The 14,377-nt window shown below is 42.3% G+C and overlaps 1 protein-coding gene across 1 annotated transcript in view; it reads right to left on the reverse strand.

Moving 5' to 3' along the window:
- Ptpn23 (protein tyrosine phosphatase non-receptor type 23) overlaps positions 1–14,371 on the reverse strand; it is a 32,787-nt gene extending 18,416 nt beyond the window's left edge. The window contains exon 1 of the mRNA XM_019207475.1: positions 14,321–14,371. The gene's annotated coding sequence lies outside the window, so the exon portion shown is untranslated. The remainder of the gene's footprint in view (positions 1–14,320) is intronic.
- Positions 14,372–14,377: the final 6 nt, after the last annotated feature.

Genomic DNA, 14,377 nt, shown 5'->3' on the forward strand with positions numbered 1-14,377 from the left:
GGTCCTTGTGCTTGCAAGGCAGGCCACCAAACTGCTGAGCTAAATCCCCGGCCCAGAGGTCTTTAACTCTTTAGGAAAATATCCAACAGGAACATAGCTAGGTCAAATTAAATTACTTTTTTATTTATTTATTTATTTTTTTTTTGAGAAATCTCAAAACCTGATTTCCAGGACTTCTGGGAAGATGGCAGAGTGGTGAGCAGCAGAAAAAGAACCTCTCTGGGATGTGGTGTCCTGACACTGGAATATAGTGGCATGAAGAGGAGGAGGAAGAGGAGGAGGGGGAGGGGAGAAGAGGAGGAAGAAGAGGAGGAGGAAGAGGAGGAGGAGGAGCAGGATGGGGAGGAGGGAGGGAGGGAGGGAGGTCCCTGGGACCCAGGAAGGATCTGTAGTGAGAAATGAAGTCCCTGGGGAAAGCCAAAAATAGAAACTTCAACAAAGGACAGAGCAAGTAGCACTTTCCCCCAAGGCACAGACTCACAGTGTGGGACTGGTGGGTTGAATCTGCAAGACTCATGGTGACTACTGGGAAGCCCAGAGCTCTCCACAGAGAATGGCACCAAGTGAAACAAAGCAGTAGACAAAGCAGATTGCAGTGGTTCATGAGTTATTCAGGTTCAGATGTCACCCAGGAGAGGGTGACTGGCTGGTAACCATCTTGGACTCAGAACTCAGAACAGCTATGGGCTAACTCCATCTAGTGGCTTCCAGTGTCAATGAGGGTGCCAAATTCAAGTCAGCAGGTCAGGGAGAGGAGATCAAGTCAGCAAGGAGCTGAGTTTGAACTAGCAAGAGGCACATGTATTGATGCAGGCTCAACAAATCTGGTTCTAGCCTTATGGCCAGAAACCAGCCTGATCTTTAGTGGAACTGAAGGTGCAGGCCAGCTGGGATTATCTAATATCCCACAGTAAAACTGCAGCTGACTTGAGATGAATCAGTTTGGCTCTGGACTCTCCGTCCACGTTGTCTATCAATGACAGCAGAGAAACACTTTGAATTGGGACTCCCCGTCTTTTCCTTTTTTCTTTTTTCCTCTTTTCTCATTTTTTTTACTGTTTTGCTTTCTGGGTTCTTTTGTGATCTTGTTTCTTCTTGTTTGAACATGATTTCTAGTTTTTCTGTTCTTTGTTTATATTTGTTCCTTTCTCTTTCCCACTTATCTTCTTCACGAGTTTCCCAAAATTGTATGATCTTCCTTTGTCCTCCAGCCTTGCTTCTAATCTCTTCTTCCATTTTTCTTTTTACCGCACCCCCTTTTTGTACCAGGATTTGAACTCTGGAGCTTGTGCTTTCGAGGCAGGCAGCCACACCACTCAGCTAAATCCCTGGCTCTCCCTACCCCCTTTTAAATCGTCTCCCCTAAGGATAAAATTCCCATATTAAGGGCTTAGTCATTACATACAATTTTCTGGTTCATTTTAGATTTTGTTATATAACCATAAATCTAGTTTATACTGTTAAAGGGGGCAGATTAATAATTACCACAGTTTGTCATTTTCTTTTTTTTCTTTTTTTTTGTGCTGGGGATGGAAGCCAGGACCTTGCATTTGCAAGGCAGGCAGGCAGGCAGAACCACTGAGCTAAATCCCTGGCCCTCTATGCTGCCTCTGATGGTATTGCTACTGCTGATTGTACTACTTTAGCCAAGGTGACATAACTGTGCTCATCAGTTGTTCTTCCTGGCATACCAAGACTGAGATCACCTAAGGGTCTTAAAAATAAATAAATAAAAGATTATAGGCCAGTACCAAAGAACCGGTGGTTGGGCAAGAAGGCAGAAATTTCTCATTCCCAATAAACTGAAGAGGCAGGATCTGCAACAGATTCAAAACCCAAAAGTCAGGCAGGGATTTAGCTCAATAGTCCACCACCTGCCTTGCAATCGCAAGGACCTGAGTTCGATACCCAGTACCACAGATAAACCAACCAACCAACCAAAACAACCCAAAAGCCAGCTACATCTGGAAGACACCTCTGAGAAGCAGTCATTTCCTAAGGGTTCTGAATACTAGCAATAAAGCTACTCACCATAAGTAATTTGGAAGCATCAACCTAGGAATTAAACTTAAAAAATAATAATAGAAAATGAGAAGACACACAGACAAGATATAACCCTCCTAGACTTTCAGTTCACCAAAGGCAAAAACTCAGGGCAATGAGGTGAAATAATCTGAGAGTCACCCACTTGGACTTTCTGAAATGGTAACAGCAGAAGCAACAAAACAGATGAACAAGGCTCTAGAAAAAAAAATCAAAGCAGAAGTAATTTCTCAGATAACTACAGAGATTGTGACCAGGATGAAAGACATGCTTAGTGACTCTAAAGAAGGCACAGATTAAAAAAAAAGAGAAAAGTTCAGGAAAATGATGGAAACCACAAATGCCCAGCAAAGGAAAGAATTGGAATCCATGAGACAGATTCAAACAGATATCCAGAAAATTAAAAATTCCATTGAAAGTATATGCAGCAGAATGAGCTGATATGAGGACAGAATACCAAACAATAGAAAGCAGGATTGTGGTTAGTGATCAGGACAAAGAGTTTCTTACAAATAGCAAGGGACCGTGAGAAATCAATCCAGCAGCTACTAGATGATGCAAAGAAGAATAAGACTAGAGTCAATGAAAAGGCAAATGACATAACCTGTTCACAGAAGTAATGGCAGAAAAATTCCCAAACAGGGAAAAAGAATTTGACAAACAGATAAGTGAGGCATATACAACTCCAATTAGCTGTGATCCTCCCGCCAAAAAAAAAAAAAAAAAAAAAAACCTTCCCCAAGGCATATAATAGGGAAGATTCCAGAAATTGAACACAGGACAGAATATTAAAAGCTGTTAGAGAAAAGAAACAAATCACCTAAAAAGGAAAGCCCATCAGAATCACAGTGGACTTCTCAACATAAACCCTTGAGTCAAGGAGAGCTTGGAGTGCAGTATTTCAAGCCCTAGAGAAAAACAAACTCCAACCCAAACTGATGTACTCTGCAAAACTATATTTCAAAACTCATGGAGAAATAAGATACTTCCATGACACAACAAAAAACAAAACTAAGACCAGCGATTTAGCTCAGTGGTTCAACAGCTTGCCTCACAAGTGCAAGGTCCCGAGTTTGACCCCCGGTACCCAAAACAAACAAACAAACAAAAAACCTGAAAGTAATTCATGACCATCAAACCAGCACTCCATAGTGTTCTGAAGGATATCCTAGAAAGAGATAACAAGGATTACAACTCCCTGAACCCCAAAGAATGAATCTACCAGGCAAAGCAAGAAATTAAACAGAAGAGGAAAGAAAGGAGCCAACAACAGGAAAATAACATGACAAGGATAAGGCAATACATATCAGTTATAATCATTAATGTTAATGGTTTCAATTCATCAATCAAGAGAGACTTGTCCGGCATGGTGGTGCACATCTGTAATCCCAGCACTCGGGAGGCTGAGGCAGGGGGATCGCTGCAAGTTCAAGACAAGTCTGGGCTACATAGTGAGTTCCAGGTCAGTCTCAACTATGTAGTGAGACCCTGTCTCAAAAAGGGGAAAAAAAAAAAATTCATAGACTGAAAGTCAAAGGACAGAAAACTATTCCATGTGAGAGGAACCCAGAAAAAAGCAGATGTAGCTATTCTATTTGCAGACAAAGTAGATTAAGAGAGACAAAGACGGTCACTACATCCTTGTAAAGAGAACAATCCAAGAGAAAGAGGTGACAATCATAATTATGCACCAAATACCAGCATACCCAACTATATAAAACATTAACAGACATGAAAAATCAAATGAGCACCAATAGTTTCAATGGGGGACCTCAAACCCCATTGTCACAAATAGATCAACTGGACCAAAAATAACAATGAATCAGAACTGAATCAAACTTTGAACAAATGGACTTACTAGATGTCTACAGAGTGTTCCACCCCATGATTTCAGAATACACGTTATTCTCAGCTGCACACAGGATGTTCTCCAAAACAAACCAAATACTAGCTCATAGAACATGCTGAAGTAAATGCACAGGAACTGAAATTATCCCACACATATTATCAGACCATAGTGCAATGAAACTGGAATCAATGGCAAAAGAAAAAAGAACTTCTTCATAAACACAAGAAAATTAAATAACACCCTCCTGCTGCCAGGGATTTAGTTCAGTGGTGCCTCTGGCCTGCTTCACAAGCACAAGGTTCTGAGTTCAATCCCTGGTATCAAAAAATAAGTACATAGATAAAATCTAAATAAATAATCAGTCAATGAAATTGATGATGTAATTTTAAAAACTACCAACAAAGAAAAGCCCAGGCCCTGATGGATTCATTGCTGAATTCCACAAGAAATTTAAAGATCTAATGCTGCTACTTCTCAAACTCTCTAATGAAATAGAAAGGGAAACAATACTCCTAAATTTATTTTTGGAAGCAAGAATTACCCCGATTCCAAAACCAGAGAAGAGAACTACAGTGCTGGGGATTTAGCTCAGTGGTATCACCACCTGCCTCACAAGCAAATGGTCCCAAGTTTGATCCCTGGTACCAAAAAATCAAAAACAACAAAAAAACCCAAAAATAAATGATAGGCAATCTCCCTAATGAACATAGACGCAAAAATCCTCAATAAGATACTGGCAGAATGCAACAAATCATTAAGAAGATTATATACCCTGATCAAGTAGGATTCATCCCAGGGATGCAGCACTGGTTCAACATACACAAATCAATAAATGTAATATACTCTATTAACAGGACAAAAACCATATGATCCTCTCAGATGCATAAAAAGTGTTTGACAATGTCCAATACCCATTCATGATAAAAACCCTACAGAAAATTGGAACACATGGTCTTCTGATCTGATAAAAGCCATCTATGATGAACCAACAGCCAACATCATACTAAACAAACTGAAAGCTTGTAACTCTAAAATCAGGAACAAGACAAGGATGTCCACTGTCACCACCTTTATTCAATACAGTTCTGGAAACATTAGTCAGAGTGATAAGACAAAAGAAAGAAATGAATAAGGATAGGAAAGGAAGAATTTAAAGTATCATTATTTGTGGATGACATGATTCTCTACATAGAAGATCCCAAAAGCTCCACCAAAAGACTTCCAGATGGGGCCAGGATTTAGCTCAGAGGCACCATGCCTGCCTCACAAGCATAAGATCCTGAGTTTGACCCCTGGTATGGGGGGAAATTAAAAAAAGACTTTTAGATTTAATAGCCGAATTTAGTAGCATAGCTGGATACAAAGTTATCGCTCAAAAACCAATAGCTTTGCTGTACCCAAATAACAAACTTACTGAGAGAGAAATCAGGGAAACACCCTTCACAACAGCATTCAAAAAACGGAACATTTAGGAATCTAAGGAAGGAAGTCAAATACCTTTACAATGAAAATAGTATGCTGAAAAAGGGTATCAGAAAATAGAAAGTTATCTCTTGTTCTTCGGTAGGAAGAAACAATATAGCGAAAATGGCCACACTTCCAATATTCTTCTACAGATCTAATGCAATTCTGATCAAAATTTCAATAGCATATCTCACAAAATTAGGAAAAAACAAACAAACAAACAAAAAAAACCCTCCTAAAATTCATTTGGAACCAAAAGAGACCTAGAATAACAAAGGCAATTCTGGGCAACAAAGGCAAGGCAGGGGGCATCACAATTCCTGACTTGAAATTATACTACAAAACTATAGTGATAAAAATGCACGGTGTTAGCAAAAAAAAAAAAAAAAAAAAAAAAAAAAAAAAAAAAAAAAACAGATCTGAGGATCAATGGAACAGATTAGAAGATGTAGAAAAAAATACAGATATACTCAGCCACCTTATCTTTGACAAAGGAGCCAAATATCATTACTGGAAGAAAGCCTCTTTAATAAGTGGTGCTGCACCTACCTCACAAGCACAAGGTTCTGAATCAATCCCCAGTATCAGGAAAAAAAAATGTTGCTGGAAAAACTGGCTTTCCACACACAGAAGACTGAAACTAGACCCATATCTTTCACCATATACAAACTCAAATTGAAGTGGATCAAAAATCTAAATATTAAAAGAGAAACATTAAATCTGCTGGAAGATAGAATAGGCAAGACTCTTGAAGACATTACTGTAGGCAAAGACTTTATGAATAACACCTCAGTCACACAGGAATTATCAAAAAGAATCAACAACTGGGATCTCAACTTATTAAAAAACTTCTGCACAGCAAGAGAAACCACCAACACAGTGAGAAAACAATCCATAGTGTGGGAAAAAACTTTTTACCACCTGTTCATCAACGGACTAATATCGGGCCAGGGATTTATCTCAGTGGTTCTGCCACCTGCCTCGCAAGCACAAGGACCTGAGTTTGATCCTTGGTACCAAAATAAACAAACAAAGGACTAATATCTAGAATATATAAAGAACTCAAAGCCAGGCCTGGTGGTGCACACCTGTAATCCCAGCACTCGGGAGGCCGAGGCAGGAGGATCACTGTGAGTTCGAGACCACCCTGGGCTTCATAGTGAATTCCAGGTCAGTCTCAACTCTACATAGTGAGACTCTGTCTCAAAAAACCACACACACAAAAAAACAAAAAGTCAGACCTCCCCCAATTTAAAGACCCAATCCAAAAATGGGCATCTGAAATGAATAGACACTTCTCAGGTAAAGTAGGAATAGCAAATATATGAAAAAATATTCAATATCACTGGTCACTGGAGAGATGCAAATTAAAATAATTCTGAGATTCCATCTCTCTCCAAAAGGAATGGCTCCTATCAAGAAACTAACCAATAACACATGCTGGAGGGGGTGCGGGGGAAAGGAACCCTTCTCCACTGTTGGTGGGTGTAGATCGGTGCAACCACTGTGGAAATCAGTGTGGAGATTCCTCAAAAAACTAAAACTAGAAGTTCCATTTGACTCAGCTATTCCTCTTCTTGGTGTCTTCCAGAAAGAATTAAAGGCATCATACCACAGTGATATATGCTCACCCATGTTTATAGCAGCACAATCTGTAACACCTAAATCTTGCAAACAGTCCAAATGTCCATCAACTGACAAATGGATAAAGATGTGGGCCTTTTTATATAATGGAGTACTATTCTGCCATAAAGAAAGATGTGCTTCAGACATTTACACCCAAATGGTTGCACCTTAAGACCATAAGTTTTTTTGGTACTGGGGATTGAACTCTGGACCTCACACCTGCTAAGCAAGAGCCCTTGAGACCGTACTCTTAAATGAAATAAATCAGGCACGCATATTTAAATACCTTATTGTCTCTCTGGAGTGAGAAAAAAAGTAGAAATAAGGACTAAAATGTATAATAGATATTGGGAAATGAGAAGAAAATGTTCAAATGGGAAAGGGAATAAGGAAGGAGGGAGAAAGTAAGGGACAAGAAAAAAAGTGAAAACAAAAGGAAAAAAATGGAAACAAAGCTTCTGTACACGGAGAGGAGGGGGCTTCAGGGAAGGTGGAGAATGAAAAAAAGGAGGCAGGATGTATCATGTACAAACTCCTTATGATAAGCGCTATCACTATATATGCCTAAAATGTACCAATAAATGTTTTAGTATTAAAAAAAGAGTATCTCGAAGGAAAGCTCTAATAAAATTGCCTGTGATTTTTGGATCTTTGCTTAAGTGTAAGATCCTTGATGGGAATTTTAACATGCAACAGTAGTTTGCAAAAATAACTGCCTGAACTTAAGTGGAAATACAAGCTTTTCCAGTTCAACATACTCTTAAAAATTGCATTTTCTTCTGAGATCTGATTACTACAGTGAACATTTAAATGAAATAAAAAGTATTTATTAGAATTGTTAAATATACATGTATATAAATACATAAACAGAGTCATATAGACATGGTTCTCATAAACCACTCTGAAAATGAACTGTGAAAACAAATCCACACAATGGGTCTGTGGAGCAGTCAGACTGGGGCTTTGTTTGTTTGTTTTTTTCAGATAGGGTCTCAATGTATAATTCAGCCTGGCCTTGAACTCACTATGTAGCCCAGGATGGCCTCAAACTTACAGCAATCCTGCTGCCTCAGCCTCAGGTGTGCACCACTACACTATACAAAATATGATTTTGAACCCTGACAAAATCCTCTATTTAAAACGTTTAAAGAGGCTGAGAATGGTAGAGCATGCCTGTAAACCCAGCACTCTGGGAGGCTGAGACAGGAAGATCACAAATTGGAGCCCAGCCTGGGCAACTCAGCAAATTAATAAGACCCTGTCTCAACCAACAAACAAATAAGGCCAGGGTTGTGCTGCAGCTCAGTGTGAAGGCCTTGTATTCAATCTTGGGCACCAGAAAAGAAAAGAAAAAAACAGTGCAAGCTATTTTCATTTCCAAAAAATACCAAGAAAAAGGCCATGTCCAGAAATACGAAAGCAGGGTTTTTAAAATCCTAGCTGCAAGGCCGGGGATTTAGCTCAGTGGGGCCACCGCCTGCCTCGTAAGTGCAAGGACCTGATTTCGATCCGTACCAAAAAAAAAAAAAATCCTAGCTGTGAGATCCAGGCTTGGTTTTTCATGTGTAAAATGGGATTAATATTACCTGCTATGCCTAATTCACAGAGCCTCCTAAAGATGAGCTTTTCCTACACAGGGAAAGAGGACACTAAGCTGAAAATATAGCCTACAGTGAGTGCCAGGACCCGTGCTGAGAACTCCTACCACTGACTCCTCCTGATACTCACAAGCGTGTTACAGGTGAGAAAAGCGAGGCCAGATTAGGTACATGATCATTTGTAGCAGCCCAAGGCCATTCAGCTCTAGGAGCAGATCTGGCTCCAGCGGCCAGGCTTTTGCCACACTGGTCCTCTGCTCCCTCCACAGCCGTGTGTGCCACTGGATTCTGTAGCCTGTGATCACTTCAGCAGACACCCTGGGCCCTGATGTCACTCTGTGGGTTAGAAAAACAGGAACCTGGGATGAACAATGGTATGCCAGTGCCCAGGCCAGGTTTACTGACTCCTACCTAGGGACAGTCCCTCTGCCTCACTTGCTCTTCTGCTAGCATGTTCTCATTATATTTTCCTCTGTTCTTAATTTAATATAATACCTTTGAGCCAGGCGTGGTGGCGCACGCCTGTAATCCCGGCGCTCAGGAGGCTGAGGCAGGAGGATCGCTGTGCGTTCGAGACCAGCCTGGGCTAAATAGTGAGTTCCAGGTCAGTCTCAACTACATAGTGAGACCCTATCTCAAAACACCCAAAAATAAAAATTAAAAAATTTTTAAAAATATATAAAATACCTTTGAATATGAGAGTGCTAATTAAAATAATAAGCCCAGAAGAGAAAGCCAAAAAAAGAAAAGGTATTGGGCCAGGGATTTAGCTCAGCGGTTTGGTGGCCTGCCTTGCAAGCGCAAGGACCCGAGTTCAATCCCCAGTACGAAAAAAAGAAAAAAGAAAAAGAAAAAGAAAAGAAAAGGTATTATGTGTGTTTTTGGTGTCTTTTTTTTTAAAACAGCTTTGCTGGTCTCAAACTCACAGCAATTCTCCTGTCTCAGCCTTTTGAATGTTGGGATTACAGGCGTGAGCACAGGATTCTTGCTATGTTGCCCAGGCTGGCATTGAACTCCTGGCTCAGGTGATCCTCATCTCAGCCTCCTGAATACCTATAACTACAGGTACATGTCAGGGTACCCAGCATCAGTGTGTATTACCTTTGTTCACCACATACACTGTTTCTTTTTCCACTTTCAGATCTGATTCAAATATAAGGCGTTCCTTAGGCTATGCTTTGTGAGTATACAACTGAGGCCCACATATTACTTAGGAACCAGATATGGTGGCACACCCCTGTTAACCAAGCACTTGGGAGGCTGAAGCAGGAAGACTCCAAGTTCAATCAAAGCCATTAAAAAGTGAGACCTTGTCTCAAAAAAAGCGAAAATATGAACAAAATAATATTGATACTTAATACAGTATATGCCCAGCTACTTGATTTCAAATGAGACAAACATTATCCAGAAAGGACTAATGCCCAGGAAAATCTTGAGCTCCTTGATCCATCCATGTCAGCAAGCCCAGCAAAAATACCAGGCATGTGGCTGCCATGGCTTTCCTTACAACATCCTGCCCTGTGTTTTCCAAACTGTACTTTTTATCTTGCCCAAACTCACTCTGCTGAACCAGCTTCTTCTCACTTTTACCTTTCTAGATAATTTTGTCACCATTTTTTGAAAAACAAAACAGGCATGAGAACAGACTTCCCTCCTCCCCAGCCCAGCCCTCAAGTAACACCCAGGGCCTCTCTCCCACATCTCTCCTGAGGGGCCCCATGTCTTTCTGTACAGAAGCAAGGAAGATTCAAGTTACATCTCCCAGAGTGCCAGCACTAGACTAGGTCATCCAGCTCACACTAAAGTACCCCCTCCATATTTATTAATCCCCAAGGAAGGGAAAGAATCTGGTCTACACCCTAAGTGAAATGGACATAGGTCTTGATGTACAAAACTAATCAGAGAAGAGGGAAGTGGACAATCCAGATCATCTGTGCCTGCAGCCTCTCTTCTGCAGAACACAAGAAGGAAGACCCGCTCAGGCAGAGCAGAAAAAGCTAAGATAGCCACCACCTCAGGTAACAATGTTTCCCATTCCTCAGCTCACAGCATCTTTAAAAAGTTCACAGGAATGATATGAAGGAGCCAAGAGAAGATCAAGCCTGTTTTGTGCTCTAGTGCTGAACTTTAGGGTGGCATACCTCCTACGTATCTGATTATGGGTGTGTGCCACTGTGCCTAGCTCATTAGCTATGTGTTCAATGAATGAGCCAGGGATGGATGCATCCGCTCAAGTCTAAGTGAACCTGATTTGGGCTCACGTATGACTGGCTACCTAAAGACAGGTGTTTAGGTCAGAAAGAAGGAAGAACATAGAACACAAATGCCGCGGCCAAATCATTCACTGATAAAGGGCACAAGAGTCATGCTTTAGGGCCAGGGGTTTAGCTCAGTGATGCCTCACCTGCCTTGCAAGTGCAAGCTCCTGAGTTTAATCCCCGGTACTGCAAAAAAAAAAAAAAAAAAAAAAAAAGACTCATGCTTTATGCTAAGAAGGTGCAGGGAGGCTGGAGGGCTCAAGGGCCTGGGCTCCATACTCACCGACCCACACACAAAAGGTACAAAGCCAGCAGCACTTTTCTACAAAAACATTACGTTTTCTACAAAACATAATGTTGGCCCAGGTACACCAACCTAAAGTTCAGCACTGCGGTAAATACAGGCTTGATCTTCTCCTGGCTCCTCCTTCATATTATTCCTGCAAACCTTTTAAAGCTTTCAATGATAACAAACAGCTGGGAGCACCATGTATGCCAAAGATTCACCACCACTGCTTTAATAGAAGGCAATTCCTTTGGGAGTTCTAAGAAGAAAAAAAAAAAAAATCAATGCTGTTAAAAAGAAAAATCCTTGACAATTTTAAATTTAATGGCATTCATCTGAGCAAAAGCAAAAACACAACAATGATCTTCGAATCAGGCAGTTCAAACAAAGCAGGTTCAGAGAACTCAAACTCGACCTAACACATACAGAGTCAATCAGCCAGTCAACCGCCTACAGCTTAACTAGTTGTTTAATTAGTCAAGTGGCAATAAGGCCTCCTGCAACCAAAGCTCAGTTACAGTGATTAAATTGTATTGGTTTGGTCTTCTGAAGCCAGTGTAAATCTATGGCCTTTCACAAATTTTATTTAACAGTACCAACCACCATTAAACGTTTTAGCAAAACACAAAGACACTCTCTAGAAAACTCCTATTCATCCTTTAAGATCTACCTCTAAGATCTTCCTGATGACCCCTCTTTAGGTTAGTACTTTTGTACACTGCAAATACGTCAAGTCTCACACTAAAGTTGTCTACGTAATTTTTAAATTTCCTGTACTAGACTAAGAATTGGGGGCAGGGAGGACCCCCGGGCGGGGGTTGAACTCAGGATCTTGTATTTGAGAGGCAGGCTGTGCCACTAGGCTAAATCCCTAGCCCAGGGGTCTCGTCTTTATCTGCATTACCAGGGATCAGCATATTATGCTTGACAGGCCAACATCATCAGAACCAATTTATTTTTACTCTAGTATCCTAAATTAAATTGTACCCCTCAACTCCAAGTCACTGCTAGAGGTTCCCACAGCTCAGAGCAAAAGGGAGAGAAAGGGGGACAACTGGCAAAAGTAAGAGAGGGACTCCAGCATTAGGAAAGGAAGCGTTGTCAGACTGCAGCAGCTTCTGTGGAGGCTCCTCCAGTGTCTAGGGAATTTGCTCCTCGTGCAACTTGTCTCAGAGGCCCAGGTGTTTGCACTGACCTGGCGGGCTCCACAAGAGTGACCACACCACCAGAGCCAAGTTCAAACAAAAATACCTCCTAGGAGTTTCTGGGCTGAAATTTTTATCCAATGAATTTCCATATATTTAGGGTTACAATAATCAAGTTCTTAATCTAACTCCCCTCTCCACTGTCATTAAATCATGGGAGAAACATTTTCTGACTGCCAACTGTGAGGGTTCTCTGCTGGCTGTGAGGAGCATGAAGATGTCTCTCAGGGATTCCAATTGAATAGGAGGGTTAAAACACAGCAACCCAGGAATGGCAGCACATGCCTGTAATTCAGCACTTGGGAAGCTGAGACAGGAAGATCACTGTGAGTTCAAGGCCAGTGTGGACTACATAGACTCTGTATCAAAGAAGGAAATAAAAAAAAAAAAAAAGGATGAAAAGAGGAAAATTCAGAGGGAGATTAACCCAGCTAAAAGGATTAAGGAAGGTTTTATGAAAAAGAGGGCTTAAACTAGACTTTGAAAGAGGTGTCCCAATATACAGATTGAAGAAGGGCCCATCACCACCCTCCAGGGCAAAGATTCGAGCTCTACTTGACAGGAGGGATTTTACCAAGGATGTAGAGGATGAAACCCAGAGCATGTCAAAGAAACAGCAAGTAGCTATGTGATATCTGTATCAGAGGTATGCAGATTAAGCACATAAGTGGACCTCAATAAACGCTGAAAGGACTGGGATTAGTCAGAACCCTGGATGGGAAACCAAAGATATTGGCTTTAAACTGGGCATGGTGGCGCACGCCTGTAATCCCAGCACTTGCGAGGCTGAGGGCTGAGGCAGGAGGATCCGCTGTGAGTTCGAGACCAGCGTGGGCTACATAGTGAGTTCTAGGTCAGTCTCAACTACATACTGAGACCCTGTCTCAAAAAAACACTACCCCCCCAAAAAAAAGATACTGACTTTATTCTGTAAAACTAGAGAACAAGAATTCTGCTGTGTTTTAGAAAAACTCATCTAATTGCATTTGTACAAGATATGAGCAAGATTTAAAACTGGAATTTTTCATTGCTCTGTTGGGTTTACCGAAGAGAAAAAAAGAGGTGGCGGGGGGAGTGGACGGCGCATGCTTGAGGCACTGGGTTCAAACCCCAGCACTGCAAACAAAAAAGGAAACAAATGGTGCCTTGAGTGAAGGCAGTGGTGGTGGGGAAAAAGACAAGAGACAGGTTCTTGGGAAACTACCTTCAAGCCCACTCTGAGTACTCTACTGAGTCGGGTACCACTGTCTACTGCTTAAGCCGGCAGCTGCTGTAAAACCCCAACGTTTCCCAACTTCAATAGCTTTCTGGTTGTTCCTTTTCACTTCTGCTCTTGCCCTCAAAGCTGCTTGGTGGTCAGAGGGCGCCTGATGTATAATCAGCACACCTGCTCTCACCCCTCACCTCCGCCAAGGCCAGACCCGTACCGGCGAGATCGAACCCAGCGCTGCAACACCGCTTTATGCGAGCAGGCAGCTACAAAAAGCAGCAGCCCTCCTAAAAATGACAGGAATTGTTTTTTGGTCCAACCGGGCTTCCCAATAAAATTCTTCTTGTGAGGTGACCACATAGAATTGCAGTCAGTGTCAGAGAAAGCCCCACCACAGAGAACCGGCGTCCCTCTCAGCCACTGGGGTTCACGTCCCAAGACATCCTCCCGGTCCGGCCCGGCCCAGTCGGGCCGTGGACTGTCACCACCAAGGGCCGGTCCTGCCGCGGAGAAGAGGCGGGAGAGAGTCAAGCGGAAGAAGTGGGGAGTCCGGGTGGGAACTGCGGAGGGCCGGGGCCAGAAGTCGGGAAGAGGGTCCCTGCGAGTAGGGAGGGAGGGCGGTCTGCGCGCCCCAGGTGGGGTGGGGGAGGCCAGGCCGAGGAAAACCGCCCTTTCCCACCCTAAGACCCGGCCTGAGAAGGGGTGGGCGTGCGGGGGGCGTCCGGCGCTGGCCGACGACGGAGGTCCGCAGCGGACGGGGGGAAGGCGGGGAGTAGCTCACCTTCTTCACAGCTGGCTGGAAATGGAAGTCACCGGCCTCCTTCAGGTCCAGCCAGAT

Source organism: Fukomys damarensis, unplaced genomic scaffold, assembly GCF_012274545.1.
Source record: "Fukomys damarensis isolate Sample0158 unplaced genomic scaffold, DMR_v1.0_HiC HiC_scaffold_12, whole genome shotgun sequence".
NCBI lineage: Eukaryota > Metazoa > Chordata > Mammalia > Rodentia > Bathyergidae > Fukomys > Fukomys damarensis.